This window comes from Anolis carolinensis, chromosome 6 (assembly GCF_035594765.1).
Source record: "Anolis carolinensis isolate JA03-04 chromosome 6, rAnoCar3.1.pri, whole genome shotgun sequence".
In the NCBI taxonomy this organism is placed as follows: Eukaryota; Metazoa; Chordata; class Lepidosauria; order Squamata; family Dactyloidae; genus Anolis; species Anolis carolinensis.
Window position 1 is genome coordinate 54608206 of NC_085846.1, and position 17695 is coordinate 54625900.

Genomic DNA, 17695 nt, shown 5'->3' on the forward strand with positions numbered 1-17695 from the left:
GAAAGTGATATGCCACTTGAGAGAGAGGTCCCATCTACACTGACCATTTAATGCAGATCAAAGCTAGTTTCAAACTGTGGTGGCCAGACAACAAACTCCCATAAAAAGTGTGAAAGAAAGCCCTTAATACACATCAGTGTTCTGTGGTACAGTCACCATCCAGCCTCTAACTGATTCTAAGACTTCCTATGTACGAGTAATTATCTGTAGTGAAAGCACTTTCTTTAATACTAGTTTGAAACTGCATTAAATGGTCAGTTTAGATGCGATCAGAGTTTTGGTTACAAGGAAGAGGGGTGTGCAGTTTTCCCCTGTCTCTGTCTAATGTAGCTCTGTCTTTTTACTACAAAATAATTGGTTGACAAAAGGCCTTCTAGAAAAAACGTATTTAATCAGAAGACAATGGTATGAACACTATATAATCTAGTAGTTTGGAAGCTGTCTGATGTTGCTGTACTGCAACTCCCAGCATTTATATCACTGTCAGTGCTGGCTACTATTGATAAAAGTTGCAATCTGACATTTGGAGGGCTGCACTATTCCTACTCAAGGTAATCCTTGTCCTAAATCTTACTATTAAAGAGTATTGATCTGATAAGGTCTGCTTCAATGGCTTATCATCAAAAGTCGTGTTCTCTGCTGGCGCTGTGATTTACTACACTCACTTCAGGGCCAGAGGATTCTTTCTTGTTCTGAAGAAAAAGTGGCTCAGTCTCAAAGTTTCAACTGAATGGAGCAAAGCTATTAGTTAGCATTGTACCAAATAATTAATTATCTTCTATTTTTGTATTATTTATTAGGAATGGTACTATCTTTGGTTGTTTCATCTTGGATTCCACTAAGGTGTAATCACTAATAAAGTTTTTGCTACAGCTCTCTTTTATACATTCTTGCTCTTTAAAGACTCACCAGCACTTCAGATTTATTTATTTTGTGTCAAAAGCATTGCATAATAAATAAATTTAAAAGTGATGAAATAAAGGAAATCACAAGCAGCTAAATAGTTTTAGACCAAAAGCGGGCAACAGCGACGGCATTGTCCGTAGCTTTAAACAACTCCTCCTCCGTACATGAGGCAGGGCATTGTGGGCAAGTATACATATGCAGAGTTGTTTGTTCAGCTCCACAGTCACACAAGGTGGAGGACTCCTACAGGTAGGGCCACCTTGCCAAGTTGTCTTTTGATCTGTCCACTCTGCTTCTGAGTCTGTTCAGGGACTTCCAAGTTGCCCATTTTTGGTTTGCCCCTGGAGGCAGAACCTCATGGGGGGCCATCCAGTTGGGATTGCCTGGTTTAGCTGCCCAGAGGGACACTCTTGCTGTTGCTGGAGGAACATCAAGAGGAGTGGTGGTTCTCATGAAGCCCTTCCTTGATTTGAGCCTGGTGGGAGGAGGCTGATAGTCATGCAATGGGTGGCTTTCACAATGTTCGACCTTATTTCTCTCACAGTTAGCAGCACTTAAGATAATCACCTCCTTACAGCAGATGTGCAGAAGATCACAGATATGTATATTATTAGAAATCAGATTTACAAGTTGAACCCACAGGAGAAGCATTAACTGTGTGGCTTCCCTCCATTCCTTCTGTTGCAACAAGTCTCCTGTGTTACCACAGTGGTAGCTTATGCCAGTTCCAAGCTAGTTGATCCACAGAGCCCCGCTGTAAGTTCCTTTTTGTCATGAGATGGGAGCCGGAGAGCTCCATGGGTCAGCTAGGTCTGAACTGGCTGAAGTAAACCCTGTCTGATGAGGTCGCAAGTGAGGAGGCTCTGTGCAGACAATGGCTAAGTCCCTACATCAAGGAAGCAGTTATGTGTCCTCACACTGCCCTGTCAGCTGCCAGATCTTAGGAGGAGCCACCTTTGCTACTTAACATTAGGGAAACAGAGAGGGGGGGAGGTAATTTGGACAAGGAAAATGTGGCTGGTTTCAGGCCGGAGGGGGTAAGGAACAAGGGTGCATTCCCAGGTAAAGTGCACCCCCTTTTCTTCCCCTTTGAGCCCAGACTAGCTACATCTTCATAGCTTGCATTTACTCTTCCCATTCTCTCCTCCCAGTAGTTTGTAGCATTAGCTACTGCCTTTTCTTGGGCTTTATAGATGCAGTGGGATTGGACAGAATATAAAAACCTAGTTTATATTGCCCCCTGCCCCACCACACAAGCTGGCTCACCCAGTAGGAGGCATATGTGCATGTATGCTACTAGCAGGATGCCACCCAATTTCTCAAGTCTGTTATTATGGAGGGCAAGAAGATTTTTTATTGCCTTTCCAGTGCTAGTTAGATTTCTGATTAAAAGTAAACCTATTATTTTTGCTGAGGCTTAAAAGCAAACAAAAATAGATCAGAAATCTGAAGGTCATTGGGTATGCACACATTCACGACTTGGAACAACAAATGCAGAATAAAGATCTTGGAACTCGAAATGTAGAATGCACGACATGGCATTACTCACAACCTGGCAACCCACAGAAATCAAGTTGGCCTTTTTCAAATCATTGCAAGTGACACAACCAGGTCCAAACTTGGGAAAAGCACATGAATAAATCTGGAACGTTTTTATTCGTGATTTATAACTAGAATACTTGATAGCTTTCCAAGTACCATGATGTGTAATGAATATGGTGTAGGCTGGTGACACTTTGTCCTGAGGAATACACAGCTATGCCAGGCACACCATTAAAATATTTTTGTGAGAAGAAATTATCTTAATAATTAAGCTAAGCACTTTTGTATCTGATTGTAACTGTTATTTTTATTAAGATACTAATAACAATAGGTTTTTCATCAGCCTTCCACAACTTGAGCTGAACTCATGATAAACTATTCCCATGCTCTTTTCATAGTAATGAAAATGCTTTACTTTCTCTTAAAAACATTCAAGTTCTTTCTATTGTGATATGAAGACAATTGCAAATATATAAGTACAAATTTCCCAAAACACAATGATTCTGAAATATAATTCCCACATCTGAATCAGCCAAATTGGATATTCCTAGCATAGTGAGGACCATGTTCATGCTGAGAGAGAAGCTTTTCGCGATAAAGAGGTGAGAAAGTATGCATATTTTTCCAATGCCCACATTTATAAAGGCATTTTTCTTTTGGCTAAAATGTGATTGTGTGCATTTTCAAAGTACATATATTTTGGTGATTATACTTTCAGATGTGTAGATATTTCATTATACCCATATCCAAATGTATATTTGTTTTATATGTACCCCGTCTATACAATGGATCACAAGTCTTTCTAAAATACAAATGTCAAAGTAACTGTTCTACTGGTAATCACAGAGGATGCAAAATTGTGAACCAAACAAAAGTAATTCCCATCCATACTTACAGGTTGTGCTATAACTCTCTGCATGGGCTGGTTTGTTCATAGATTTATGGATGACTGAGACTGTGAACTCAGACTCAAAATTCTACCTACTAAAACTCACCATATTCCCTTTTATGAACGTCTTTAAGCCATAGTACAAGTGTTGGAGTCTTTAGGTAGGTAAAGGTTTTCCCCTGACTTTAAGTCCAGTCGGGAGTTAGTGCTCATCTCCACTTCTAAGCCGAAGAGCCAAATGGTATGACTTAATCTAGAACTTTTTAGTACTATCCTAGAATCCCCCAACCAGTACTGGACAACTTAGGGAGTTGTCAAAGTACAGTAGAGTCTCACTTATCCAACACTTGCTTATCCAACATTCTGGATTATCCAACGCATTTTTGTAGTCAATGTTTTCAATATATCATGATATTTTGGTGCTAAATTCGTAAATACAGTCATTACCACATAGCATTACTGCGTACTGAACTACTTTTTCTGTCAAATTTGTTGTGTAACATGATGTTTTGGTGCTTAATTTGTAAAATCATAACCTAATTTGATGTTTAATAGGCTTTTCCTTAATCCCTCCTTATTATCCAACATATTCGCTTATCCAACGTTCTGCTGACCCGTTTATGTTGCATAAATGAGACTCTACTGTAGTACCTTTTTCAAGTTTTGGCCCAGTTCTACTGTAGTCATTCCTGATGGCCCATCAGTAGATCTCTTTTGTGATGGTTACTGCATTCTATTCCGTAATAATATCAGCATCTATTGCGTTCAAGACAGGCTAATGACCTCACTTCCACTCAATGCTATAACTTGCCATATTTTCAGGCAGATGCTACCATATTATAGTAGTAGTATTTTAAGTCTTAGTTTATATATATATATTCTTTGGAATTGAAGCTCCTCAGCACATGAGCAACAGGCTTTTCCTTTCCAGCAACAGAATACAGTAGAGTCTCACTTATCCAAGCTTCACTTATCCAAGCTTCTGGATTATCCAAGCCATTTTTGTAGTCAATGTTTTCAATATATCATGATATTTTGGTGCTAAATTCATAAATACAGTAATTACAACATAACATTACTGCGTATTGAACTACTTTTTCTGTCAAATTTGTTGTATAACATGATGCTTTGGTGCTTAATTTGTAAAATCATAACCTAATTTGATGTTTAATAGACTTTTCCTTAACCCCTCCTTATTATCCAAGAAATTTGCTTATCCAAGCTTCTGGCGGCCCGTTTAGCTTGGATAAGTGAGACTCTACTGTATATATATTCTTTGGAACTGAAGCTCCTCAGTACATGAGCAACAGGCTTTTCCTTTCAAGCAACAGAGTACTTGATAATCATGAGTATCTTTAAAAACATGGGTCTCAGAGAAAAAAAAATCACATACCTTCTCAGGAATATGGTGGTGCTTAAAATAGTTCCAGAAGGAAAACCTGTGGGGCTCCATTTTCTAAACCACTACAAGATTATAAAATAAAACACGTTGTACATATGCTGGAAAATGCTATCCCATCCAACTGAACTGCACAGTAGAACTCATAATATATCCTGGAAAAAGCGTGATGTGGTGTTAAATGTATTCCCCTAACCACCTTTAAATAATTGTGTCAAAAAAGGCAACAGCTGGTTTTGATTCAATGTGGAAGTGGCTCTAAATGAGAGCTTTTCCAGGTATTATTCCCCAACGAAGACCCAGAACAATTTTCAGCAATAAAACTGCTTCTTGCCAGTCTGTGGGAACCAGTCAAGAGAAAGAAGGTATGTATTGAGTCGTATTTCTGGTTTTGTGCCTTTATAACTTTGTCAAATAAGGACTAGTGAGGATCTTAGGAATGGTATTTTAGAATGCAGAGCTCCATGAGAGTTCCTGGCTATCACGGGTGCATTGTGCTGACATCAGCAAAGACACCAACCCAACCAAGAGAAAAAAGGTTCCAGAGATAGAAATATCATGGAAATGACAGAGATAATTTCCTACACTACAAACATGAAGAGCAGTTCAAGTGCAGCTAACACTTCATACAAAATAAACAATATATTCATGTGAAATGAAGCACAGGTGAAATAAGGTTTCTATTAACATGGTGGTTACATTAGAAATCACTTTCTACTAAGCAACCCATAACAAGGGCTTTCTCCCAAATAAAAACATGTGTGAGATTTCTCCTTGAAAGGTATATTTTCACCCTATCCTGAAAGGTCCTCCATGTTCTTTCTTTTTTCTTTTTGGCAGGGCAATGCCACCATCCCATGTACTGATGGCGAAGAGACTGAATTCGATCATATCCACAAAGATATAATTGGCAGGTTCAAACCAGAAGTAGAATTAATCAATGTAGTTTATGAGTTTGGGTGAAATAGTTCTCTTCTACCAAGGCCAAAGCTGAGCTTGCCAGACATAGCACTCCTCGGTATAACTTGGCAGTCAATTCTGTTAAAGTAAAGTGGATTTTCTTCCAGGTTAGTGAGTTCAGGACTAGAGTGCCAGGAAATAGTGGTTTGTGCATACAGAAGCAGAAAAATTGACCAGGCATAAGAAAACAGCATACATATGTAATATCAACTTCTGGCTCACCTTGAGGGAAATACCACACAGTGCTTACAACCAACTTGCTACAGTCTGGGGAAGAATGACAAGCCTGGGTTTGGAAAGTGGTCTAGTTTTAAACAGAGTCCCGCATGAGAGATAGGTTTCCATGGCACAGAGAGAAGAAGGAAGGAGGGAGAAAGCCTTTCTAGTCTGCCAGAAGGAAAAGGCAAATCAAGCATTAAAATTGATTTCTAGATTGTTTGGCTTATTTTGTTCCATTCATATTCTTCGGCTGCAGCCAAACCACATCGAAATCGCTAGGGCCATCATAAAATTTATATTTACTCTTCACGTTTTTCCATGGAGTGTAACCCAGAACTTTCTAAATCAAGCCTATTGTAGTAAGGGTGGGCTTTCTTCTTCCCAAGTGAAAGGGTATATTCTTTACAACTGAATAAGAACCAGAAAACACGAGGTGCTGTTCAGCACGTAGAACTCATAGAGCTCCTGAATGTTCTTACATAAAGGTTACAAAAGCAGACAGACGTCAGTTGCAACAACAGGAAAGGGTATAATATGTGGTTAGGTTCATAACAAATGGCACAAATTACTTAGTGAAGTTAAGTTAACCGTTAGCAAATGGTAACAAAGAAAAGAAATCCACATTCTGGAAAAACCGAAGCTACGAACCTGGGACTCTTTCACATTGCACAGTTACAGCACTATGCTTCTATTTTACCTTCTGTGGCAATCTTGATGTTTAGGGAGGAATATTGAGAAGTCTCAGCCAGAGAACTAACTTGTGAATTTTAACTTGCATTTTATCAATAAATTATAACCTGCATTTTAACTGTATGTATCCTATTATGGAGCCCGGTGGCAAAGTGTGTTAAAACACTGAGCTGCAGACCGAAAGGTCCCAGGTTCAATCCCCAGCAGCGGCGTGAGCGGCCGCTGTTAGCTCCAGCTCCTGCCAACCTAGCAGTTTGAAAATATGCCAATGTGAGTAGATCAATAGGTACCGCTCCGGCGGGAAGGTAACGGCGCTCCATGCAGTCATGCCGGCCACATGACCTTGGAGGTGTCTACGGACAACGCTGGCTCTTCGGCTTAGAAATGGAGATGAGCACCAACCCCCAGAGTCAGACATGACTAGACTTAATGTCAGGGGAAATGTTTACCTTATCCTATTATATTATTTTAATCATGTTTTATCTCTCTGTTGTCATAATAGGCTATCACTCATGGTGGCGTATGATTGCCTTCCAAGTGTAGGGTCTTGGTGGTGGGTCCATAGGTGACTGTAGAGACTTATTCTTGATCCACATGTTCTTTCACAGTGAGGACATTGATTTTCATATGGAAGGTAGTTCCAACAAGGGTTGGAATGATGCGCCTTTCTCTAAAACCCAAACTTCAAAAACAAGCTGTGCATTAATTCAATTATATCTTTGATTCAGCGAAATACAGTAATATGGTGTAGGGAATTGCAGGCACTGGGGTGGAATCTCCCCTTCCTTACTGTCAAAGACAGAACGCCACCAAATAGAGTACAACACAGTTTATTGAAGTTACAGAACTAAAAAATGCCCGTAGGAAACAAAGGACTAGGCAAACACTTGACTTCAGTGTGAAAAGTAACAGAAACGGCTCCGTTTGAACTAAAACGGTTCGAAAGGATAAACCGGATTAAACAGGAGTTTAATCTGGATTAAATCAAAAGAGCTTACTTCAGCCTGGCAATTTAAACAAACAAAAGTTGGTAAACAAAGGTCAAAATGAACACAAAAAACTGGCAGCAGATTCCTCTCTGCTACTCAAAAACTACAGATGAGTAACTCAGGTTGTTTACTCCTCCGTGCAACGAGCGAAATCCGGGTCCAGGCACATCAATCAGGGTAACGGCGGTCAGCAGGGTCCCAATCCGGTCCAAGGTCGAAAGCCAAGTGCAGACGTCTAAAGTTCCACAAGTTCCACCGAAAGCCACAGAAGGGATAGTCCGAGGTCGTAGTCAGTCAGTCAGTCCAGCGTCAATCCAGAGTAGGTAATTAATATCCATCAAAAAGAAGACGGAGGTCCAAGCTATCAAGATTAAACACAAGTTGCACAGAAAAACCCCACACAGTTCCTCCCGCCGTCTATGCCCAGTGTCCTTGGTAACTTACGTATCCAGCAACGAATCACACCCGTCTTCAGGAAGTTCCCCAACAAGAGCCCAAGCGTTCGTCCAGATTACCTTGCCCAACGCAATTAGCCATTGATCCTAAACCCCATTTTATCCCAGTTCATAACTCCTCATCGCTGTCAGCTGCTATCCTAATTCCAGGTGCCTCATCATCATCATCCTCATCAGAGCTAAAACACCTTTGACTACGCCCCACAGCATCCCCAGCTGTGGATCCCGCTCCATCCCTCCAGCCCGTCCATGGGTCTGATCCTGCAACCCGCCAATCGCCTCCCATGCTATCACTGCCGGTGACACCCAAATCCTCCCTCACACGAGTCCACTCCATGTCATCCTCCTCTGAGCTAACCATCTCTTCCTCCATTCCCTCGGTAAAACCCTCAAATGAGTCTTCATCTGTTGGTTCTGCAAATAAGTCCCGGAGCCGTTTCCTTTCACGCTCCTCAAAAGAGTCTGACTCTCGAGGAGTCTTACGACCCCGTCTCCTAGTACCGGAGCCAGAAGGCTCAACCATAACACTTACAGTTCTATTCACTCAGTCCCTCTGGTAGGAACCTCCGGTGGCCTAGGGGATAAAAGCCTTGTGACTTGAAGGTTGGGTTGCTGACCTGAAGGCTGCCAGATTCGAATCCCACCCGGGGAGAGCGCAGATGAGCTCCCTCTATCAGCTCCAGCTCCATGCGGGGATATGAGAGAAGCCTCCCATAAGGATGGTAAAACATCAAAACATCCGGGCATCCCCTGGGCAACATCCTTGCAGACGGCCAATTCTCTCACCCCAGAAGCAACTCAGGTTGCTCCTGACACGAAAAAAAAAGTTAAATACAGTAATATGGTGTAGGGAATTGCAGGCACTGGGGTGGAATCTCCCCTTCCTTACAGTTCTATTCACTCAGTCCCTCTGGTGTTCCTACGGAGGTGATAACCTTTTCCAATACTGCCCTCACTTTATGGTGATTTGATTTTCCTACACAATTTTGTCTATTCCAAATGATTGCAACATTTTCCCCAAGGGTTAGTTACAGGCTGAAAGAGTGAAACTACACAGCTAGTTTTTCGTCCTACTCTTTTGTCTTTGGTACTTCTTGCTACTGGAAGAACGTTTTGGACACAGAATTGAATTTTTGGGCTGAAAGGAGTTCCAGGTGAACAAATGTAACATATTTAATGCACTTCAAGCATTCTTAAATACAACATAAATACAGTAGAGTCTCACTTATCCAACATTCTGGATTATCCAACGCATTTTTGTAGTCAATGTTTTCAATACATCGTGATATTTTGGTGCTAAATTCGTAAATGCAGTAATTACTGCATAGCATTACTGTGTATTAAACTACTATTTCTGTCAAATTCGTTGTATAACATGATGTTTTGGTCCTTAATTTGTAAAATCATAACCTAATTTGATGTTTAATAGGCTTTTCCTTAATCCCTCCTTATTATCCAACATATTCGCTTATCCAACATTCTGCCGGCCTGTTTATGTTGGATAAGTGAGACTCTACTGTACTAAATATTATATTATAAACAAATTGCAAAAGAAAACTGTTCAGGATAATTACTGGCAACAGACATGGGACAATTTATTTGAAAGGGTAATGAGATATTGTTAAATAGATTATTTGAATTGTTTTGCTCAGTTTCCAAAGAAAGAAGAGAAAAATGTGACTGTTTTAAATGACAGAAACAGACATGCATTTTTCAAAGGAGGAAAGACCTGAGAGAAAGAAATTATGATCACACAGAGCTGACAAGACTTCTGAGTCCTAAGCAGATCTTTTTTCTGAATTTGGACAGCAGACCTCAAGAGGGATTGGTGACCATTTAGCTAAGACATTTGTTCAAGGCTTCCTTTCAAGCAGTAATATTGATGTCTTGAAAATGGGGGAGGGGCGATGGAACTTCTATGGAGTAATTATTTATTTAGATATAAGACTTCATAAATCACAAACAGTCATGTGATCACAATGCTCAGGAGTGCTATAGGGAGTACGGTATTTATTGTAGACAAGCTAATTACTGGGAAATATTAAAAGTGAAAGGACAATCAGATTCAGGAAACATCTGTTCCTGATTTTCATGGGACACATCAAGTCTATATTTGCAATCGTAATGAAATCTTATAGGAAAGCATAGAAATCTATTAATAAATGTATGTGTGTGTTCTTTTTCTAAGGGAAAAAATAAATGAAAGATTAAAAGGATAATTTATTACAACCCTGTACACAGAGAAAAATTATTGGTCACTGAACAAAACTGGAATTGGTCTTGCTGTTTCCTCCTCTTCACCATTTCACAGATGACAACCAGCCAGGACACATGACACCAAGCAATATCAGAGTGTTTTCAAGATGGCAAGAGTGTTTAATGAGGAAGATTACAAGGTAGGGAAACCACAGCAGTTTATTTTTGCCTGAGTTGACTGGAAAGGACAACAGGGAGCCTACCAAAAAGATCCCTACCCCTTTGCTCTTCATGCCACAGAATGAGTGTAAAACTCAATTTGCAGCAAATGAAGTAATCTGAGGGCAAAGGGAGAAAATGGATACATGAGAGAGAAACTAGGACATTTTAAAAGCATCTGAAAAGTGGGGTGGCAAAGAATTAATGGGAACTATATCTAAAAATTGGGTCAGATGCCATTTTTAACGAAAAAAACTATGAGATATAATGTGGGTAGATAAGTATTAAAATGTTCAGTAAAGTAGAGACTCACTTATCCAACATAAATGGGCGGGCAGAACGTTGGATAAGTGAATATGTTGGATAATAAGGAGGGATTAAAGAAAAGCCTATTAAACATCAAATTAGGTTATGGTTTTACAAATGAAGCACCAAAACATCATGTTATACAACAAATGTGACAGAAAAAGTAGTTCAATACGCAGTAATGCTATGTAGTAATTACTATATTTACGAATTTAGCACCAAAATATCATGATGTTTTGAAAACATTGACTACAAAAATGGCTTGGATAATCCAGAAGCTTGGATAAGTGAGTGTTGGATAAGTGAGACTCTACTGTATTTAGAAATGAAACAGTTAATGAAACAATATGACCTTGTTGAGTTGGTTTGGGAAAGTTTGATTACTGGGGGAGAAGTGGTATTAATAATAGGATTTGAAGAATAGCAGGTTAAATAATATGCAGAAGTTCATCTTAGTACTTACAAACATTAGACAGAAAGTTGGAAGACGTGTTTTTTCTTTTGTTTTTTTGTTTAACGTATGTATGTTTTTAGTATAGTACTAGCTGTGCCCGGCCACACGTTGCTGTGGCATTGTCTGGTGGTGTTGGTGAGAAATTGTTGAGGTAGTGGTGGTATTGAATGTCTGTTGTATGGTTGTCTTTATGTTTAGTATGCACACTGAAGTGGATTATATGGCAGTGTGGAGTCAAGATAATCCAGTTCAAAGCAGATAATATAAGATTCTAAATGGGTTATATGGCTGTGTGGAAGGGCCTTGAGTCTGCATTGCCATATAATCCAGTTAAAATCAGATAATCTGTGGAAGAGGCCTAAGTGAGGCCTAAATGTGCCTGTCCCCTGGGCTGAGTAGGTTGCTAGGAGACCAAGTGGGCAGCGCTTAGCCTTCTAACTGGCAGCAATCGGATAAAAACTATTATTCCTCTCCCTCTAATTAGGACTTTATTTTTCTTTTCTTTTTGTTGTATCAACCTAGAGCCGCGGATAATGGGTTGTGTTGTCAAATTTTGAGGTTGGGGGGCCTGTAGTTTTGTTGTTTTGTCCGCTGCCCTGATGCCATCACTCTTTTATACATATAGATGTTATTTCAGTCTGTAGTTTGCAGTGCTTTGTTTTGTATGTTGCTTTATAAACAAAGATACTGTGTTCATAAAAACATTTTAAAAAATTAATTAATTTTGAAACCTAACGTTCCAAGTTCACATTCCTTACAGTAATCTTGTTCTATGTCAAAACATACCTTCATCTTTCATATATTCTCCCTCTCCTTTCCTCCCAGTAATTTGTCTCCATCTTGACCAGTGGTCCCCAAACTAATGGCAATGGGCCGGAACCAACCCTCCCCACCCTAAATTGTATAGAGTCGCCCTAAGTCTGAAACGACTTGAGGCACACAACAACAATCCTAATTAACTTGACTATTTCATCAGCAAAAAGCAGGCTCACACTTCCCATTTTTCAGATGTTTTTGCACTAAAAATAATATATGTGCAGTGCGCATAGGAATTCTTTTTTCTCCAAACTATAGTTCGCCCCCCAACAGTCTAAGGGACCGTGAACTGTCCTCTGCTTAAAAAGTTTGAGAACCCCTGATCTAGACTGACCATTTAGATAGGTGTGAGGATGGATCAGCCTGCAGACAGCTACAAACACATGTGGGCAGATCTGCATTAATCCAGGAAAACCCAGGAAAATCTTAATCTGTATCCCAGATTACAATAACTTGGGGGAAAACCAATCTTGCACCAATATTTAGGTTCTCCCCCTGATTTATGGCAGTCCAGACAACCACAGCTAGTTCTTATGCAGAACCAGCTTGGCTGTCAAGACAGCCATCTCTAGGCTGGGCAGTGGCGCAGGCTGGTTAGCAGCCAGCTGCAACAAATCACTCTGACCAAGAGGTCATGAATTCGAGGCCCACCTGTGCCTGCGTCTGTCTCTGTTCTGTGTTATGGCATTGAATGTTTGCCTTATATGTGCAATGTGTTCCGCCCTGAGTCCCCTTCGGGGTGAGAAGGACTGAATATAAATACTGCAAATAAATAAATAAATATAATAAATCTCACACTCCAAACTGCTTTATTTGTTTTTGTAGGACCACTCTTGATAGAAAGCAGTAGGAGAAGAAAAAACCCATTACAGATGAATAGGTTCAGTCCAGGAAGCCACAATCCTAAGATGGCTGTTGATAATAAGGTGACTTGGAGGTCTCTTATTCATAAGGTCACCAAATGCCAAAGTCTACTTAGTACCTGCTGCTGTTTATTCATTCAGTCACTTCTGACTCTTTGTGACCTCATGGACCAGTCCATGCCACCCCTAGCTCCTTCAAGGACAAACTAGTCAATTCAAGGATAGCATCCATCCATCTTGTCCTTGGTCAGCCCCTCTTCTTTTTTCCTTCCATTTTCCCCAGCATCATTATTTTCTCCAAACTTTCCTGTTTTATCATTATGTGGCTACGGTACTTCACCTTTGCCTCTAATATCTTTCCGTCCAGTGAGCAGTTGGGCTTTATTTCCTGGAGTATGGACTGGTTGAATCTTCTCGCGGCCCAAGGCACTCTCAGAATTTTCCTCCAATACCACAGTTCAAAAGCATCTATCTCCTTTTGCTCAGCCTTCTTTGTGGTCCAGCTCTTGTATCCATAGGTTACTAAGGGGAATACCATTGCTTCAACTATGTGGACCTTCGTTGCCAGTGTGATGTCTCTACTCTTCACTGTTTTATTGAGATTGATCATTGCTCTTTTCCCAAGAAGTAAATGTCTTTTGATTTCCTAGCTAAACTCTGCATATACAGTAATCTTCATGCCTGGAAATACAAAGACTGTTACTGCCTCCACCTTTTCTCCCTCTATTTGCCAGTTATCAATTAGTCTGGTTGCCATAATCTTTGTTTTTTATGTTTAAGTGCAACCCAGATTTTACAGTCTTTTTTTCACCTTGGTTATAAGGCTCTTCAGCTTCTCCTTCCCTTCAGCCATCAAAGTGGTATCATCTGCAGATCTCAGGTTGTTAATATTAGTACTAGTTAACAACAATCTGAAAAACACACTAGTAGTAGCAATCTCTTCTTTTCTTTCTGTGAAAACAAAACTGTATGCTGCCAGTCAAATAGTCTGCCCTCATTATGAATTAGGTCTACTTGGAAAAGCCCACACAAATGTGACTTTGGCACAGAAAGTCTTGCCTCAGAAGAAAGACCACAGAACTACTGCTATGGATTCTTTTTGTGGGAAATGCTATAGTGAATTGCAGTTCAGAAATTGGCTCCATGCATTGAGATGATTATGACTTCAAAGTGGAGCCAGCAAAAAGGACACACTATTCCAGTTCTAGTTTCCAGGCACTCCTTCCTTTTCTTTTTCTTTCCCCCTTCCGTCATGTCAACCCTGCAAAGTAGTTAACATTTTGTACACACTCAGCAAGTAAGAGGGGAGATCACTCCCTTAGAGCAGATTTAGTTTGAAAAGAAAAGCAAGCATGATCCAGTATGTGAAATGCAAAATCAGGCCCACTTTGTAGCCCAAAAGAAATTTCCTGAGCCATCTCAATGACAGTAAGGAGTCACCGGCCACACTGAAAATGGTTTGGTAGCTGGGCAGGGGTCCAACTGCCACCACTCCTCCCCTTTGTTGCTGCTGACTATAGCAGTGACACGGCCACCTATCTGTTCCTGTGGGATTCTTTTTCCTACTACTGAGCTTCATGTCCCATGAATTAGAATGGAAAGAGGGCCACAAGGGGTGAGATAGGGTAGCCATCCCACAGGCCCGTAGCCAGGATTTTGTTTTGGAAAGGGCTGGGATTTTGGTTGGGGGGGGGGGGGGCTGAGCCTGAGCGGGAGAGGGCCTACCCTAGCAAACCTTTTGTATTGTTATCCCAATACTCCCATGCATATGGGATATATTGAGCATGGTGATCATTTCATGATATGAATAAACATAACAATTTAAATAATAAATGTAAGGCCTTCTCACGGACCACCCTGAGAATTTCGGGGGGGGGGGGGGGGGCTGGAACCCTTCAAGCCCCCCCCCCCCCGGCTACATGCCTGCCATTGGATAAACACAGATGTCTATTCTAAGCAATGTAATGAACTATACAAAACACAATAATGGTTCAAAACATAAGTAATACACAATATGTATATGTATATTCCATTCACAGAATCAGTGCTCAGTCCTATGGTATATAACCCAAAAGTATCTAACTCAGTATTATAAATTATAAATAGAGACCACAAAATCCACAGCAGCATAGTGATACTGCAAACATAATACCTGAAGCAGAGCCATCAATAAAGAAATAATAAAACATTTGCCACTTACCAGAAGAAGGGTTACCGAAACTGGGATAAAACCCGGGAACTAGTTGTAAACAGCGTAAACGGATATATTACCACCTACTCCAGTCAATAACCAGCTACTCAGGATCTACATCAGCATTGACTCTGTCTCCTTGGCTTTACTATTGATTCAAAACCTGTGGAGTCCTGAGGAATCCTTCCAGAACTGCAGAGACTCTGAATCGGTTTGCCTTTAAGCCAATCTAATCCTTTTAGGACTGCAGAGACTTATATCATCTTGTTTGATTTATAATACTGAGTTAGATACTTTTGGGTTATATACCATAGGAATAAGCATTGATTCCGTGAATGGAATATGTATATGATGCTCTAATATACATATTGTGTATTACTTATGTTTAGAACCATTATTGTGTTTTGTATAGCTCATTACATGCCTGCCATTCCATGTAGCCAGACCGCCTGAGTCCTGAGATCGTGAGATGGTTGTTGAGACAACGCTTAGGAACCTGCAGCAACAGCTTGGACTGTCCCTAACTAGGGGACAAACTGACTCCTCCTAATTCCCTTTACCCAGGGTTAATGCGGATCAGTGCTATGGGGCATTTAGCTGCCACAGAGTTAATCATTTACGTTACATTGTAGCCTTCCAGCTGTTGGGTCTCCAACTTCCCGAAGCCCTATGCAAGTTGTTCAATGATCAGAGATTCTGGGAGTTGGAGGCTCAAAGAGCTGTATGTCCGCAGTTTGAGGATGCCTGACTTAATGGTCACTGTAGATGGAACCTTAGTTGTTTTTGCTAGTGATTTTTTATACTTCTTGAAAGTTTTATACTTCTGCAAACTTTGGGATTCTCCCAAGCTTTCTGACTCTTCTTCTAGTGTGTTGGTAATGCTGTTTTGGATTTGCATTCATCGAACAACTGATGGGTGTATATGATGACAAACATATGAACCTGCCTTTATACTGAGTCAGAAACAGGAATCTATCTAGTAGAGTTTATTTTAATTGGAAGTCACTCTCTGAAATGTCAGGCAGGATTTTCCCTCCCAGTTACTGCCAAGGTGGTGGCAGGAAGGAGTAAAGACTTTATCACAACTGGTATTGGAAATGAGCTTCTGGAGGAGTTGTGACACTGGACCTCCTCACTGAAATGTTGGAATCTCTGTAAAGCCCACTCGGTTATAGAGGCGTTTGGTGAATAAAAACTGGGCTGACACCTTTTTTATGATTTTCTTTGCCATCTGCTACTTCTACAGTTGATTGGATTAAGAGACATTAAGCTTTTTTATGGCTGCTGATAAAATTGGTTGTGATTAATTCCTTTTTAATTAATTGCTGTTACGTATAACTTATTAGTTTTTAATATACTGCAAGTGCCCTTGAGCAGTGGGAAAGGCAGCACTGAAATGTTTGAATTAATTGCCTTATATTAAATGCTAGCATAAAATTCATAGGAAAAACAGAATGAAATAAGACATTACTGTACATCATATGTGAAAAATGTGTGTGTGTGTGTGTGGGGGGGGGAATTAAATTTGATTTCCCTATCTTGCAGTAACATTAAAATTGATGAATGTGGTTCAAATATCAGGCTACAGTGAAGAACATATGGTCCATATGGGATTTCAAGAGGAAGAAAACAGTCAAACAATTCATGTTGCTCAATAGGCACTATTAAAAATGAATCTAGTGACTGAGTGAGACACTGAAGTAACCTAACAGTTTCCAGATCATGAAATTTAGTGGCATGGATTACAGATCTCTTGTTGTCCTGGAAACTAGCATAGTTTTAACCACGTGTTTTTGCATTTGGTACCAGCTCATTTTTTAAAAAGCCACAGTCCTGACAAAAAACCAAGAATGAAGAAAATCAGTGTAGGAGGAAAAGACTAAAACCAACCCGCAAACAAATACAAAGAATGATAGAGACTGTTAATGCATCCATTTCAGAGAAGTACTTCCAAGCCTGAATGGGAAACACTCATGCATAAGACACACACATACATACACCCTGTATCACTTCATTGTGAATAAAAAAGATGTGAAGCTACCCTGCTAACCACTGGATAAATTAATAACTTTTTAAAAAGTCATTTTGTCCCCAAATAGGTAAGCAACTAACAAAAGGTAGTGGAGAGCAATGTAGGAAAACACTGTCCTGAAAACATATTCTTGGCAAACATGCACATCTTGTAATAATTGAGAAACAGAGAAAGTGATTGTATTTTTATTAATAACTAAATGCAGAGAAAATTGTTTAGTTTCTCACAAAGTTAAACTTGGCATTCAGAAAAGAGTAATAATTTGAATTGCAGCTGTATGTCTCTAAATAGTCAATTGGATCAACCTTCAAATCTGAATCAGGCTTTGACTGAGTCCAATCCAATATCTGTTTGTCAACGTCTGTTTTCACTGTGGCTAATTGTTCCTTCTCCCACAAAATGGAATGGAAATATTTCCAGAAGTCTGAATGGAATAGAAGTGGTTACTTGATAATTGCACTGTTCTTTCTGAACTTTACAGCCAATTTGTTACGATGCTCCGTATTTTATTTGCTTTAAAGGTTGCTTTTGTTGCATCTGTTTTGCTAACAGTTTCCAAGTCCCCTTTG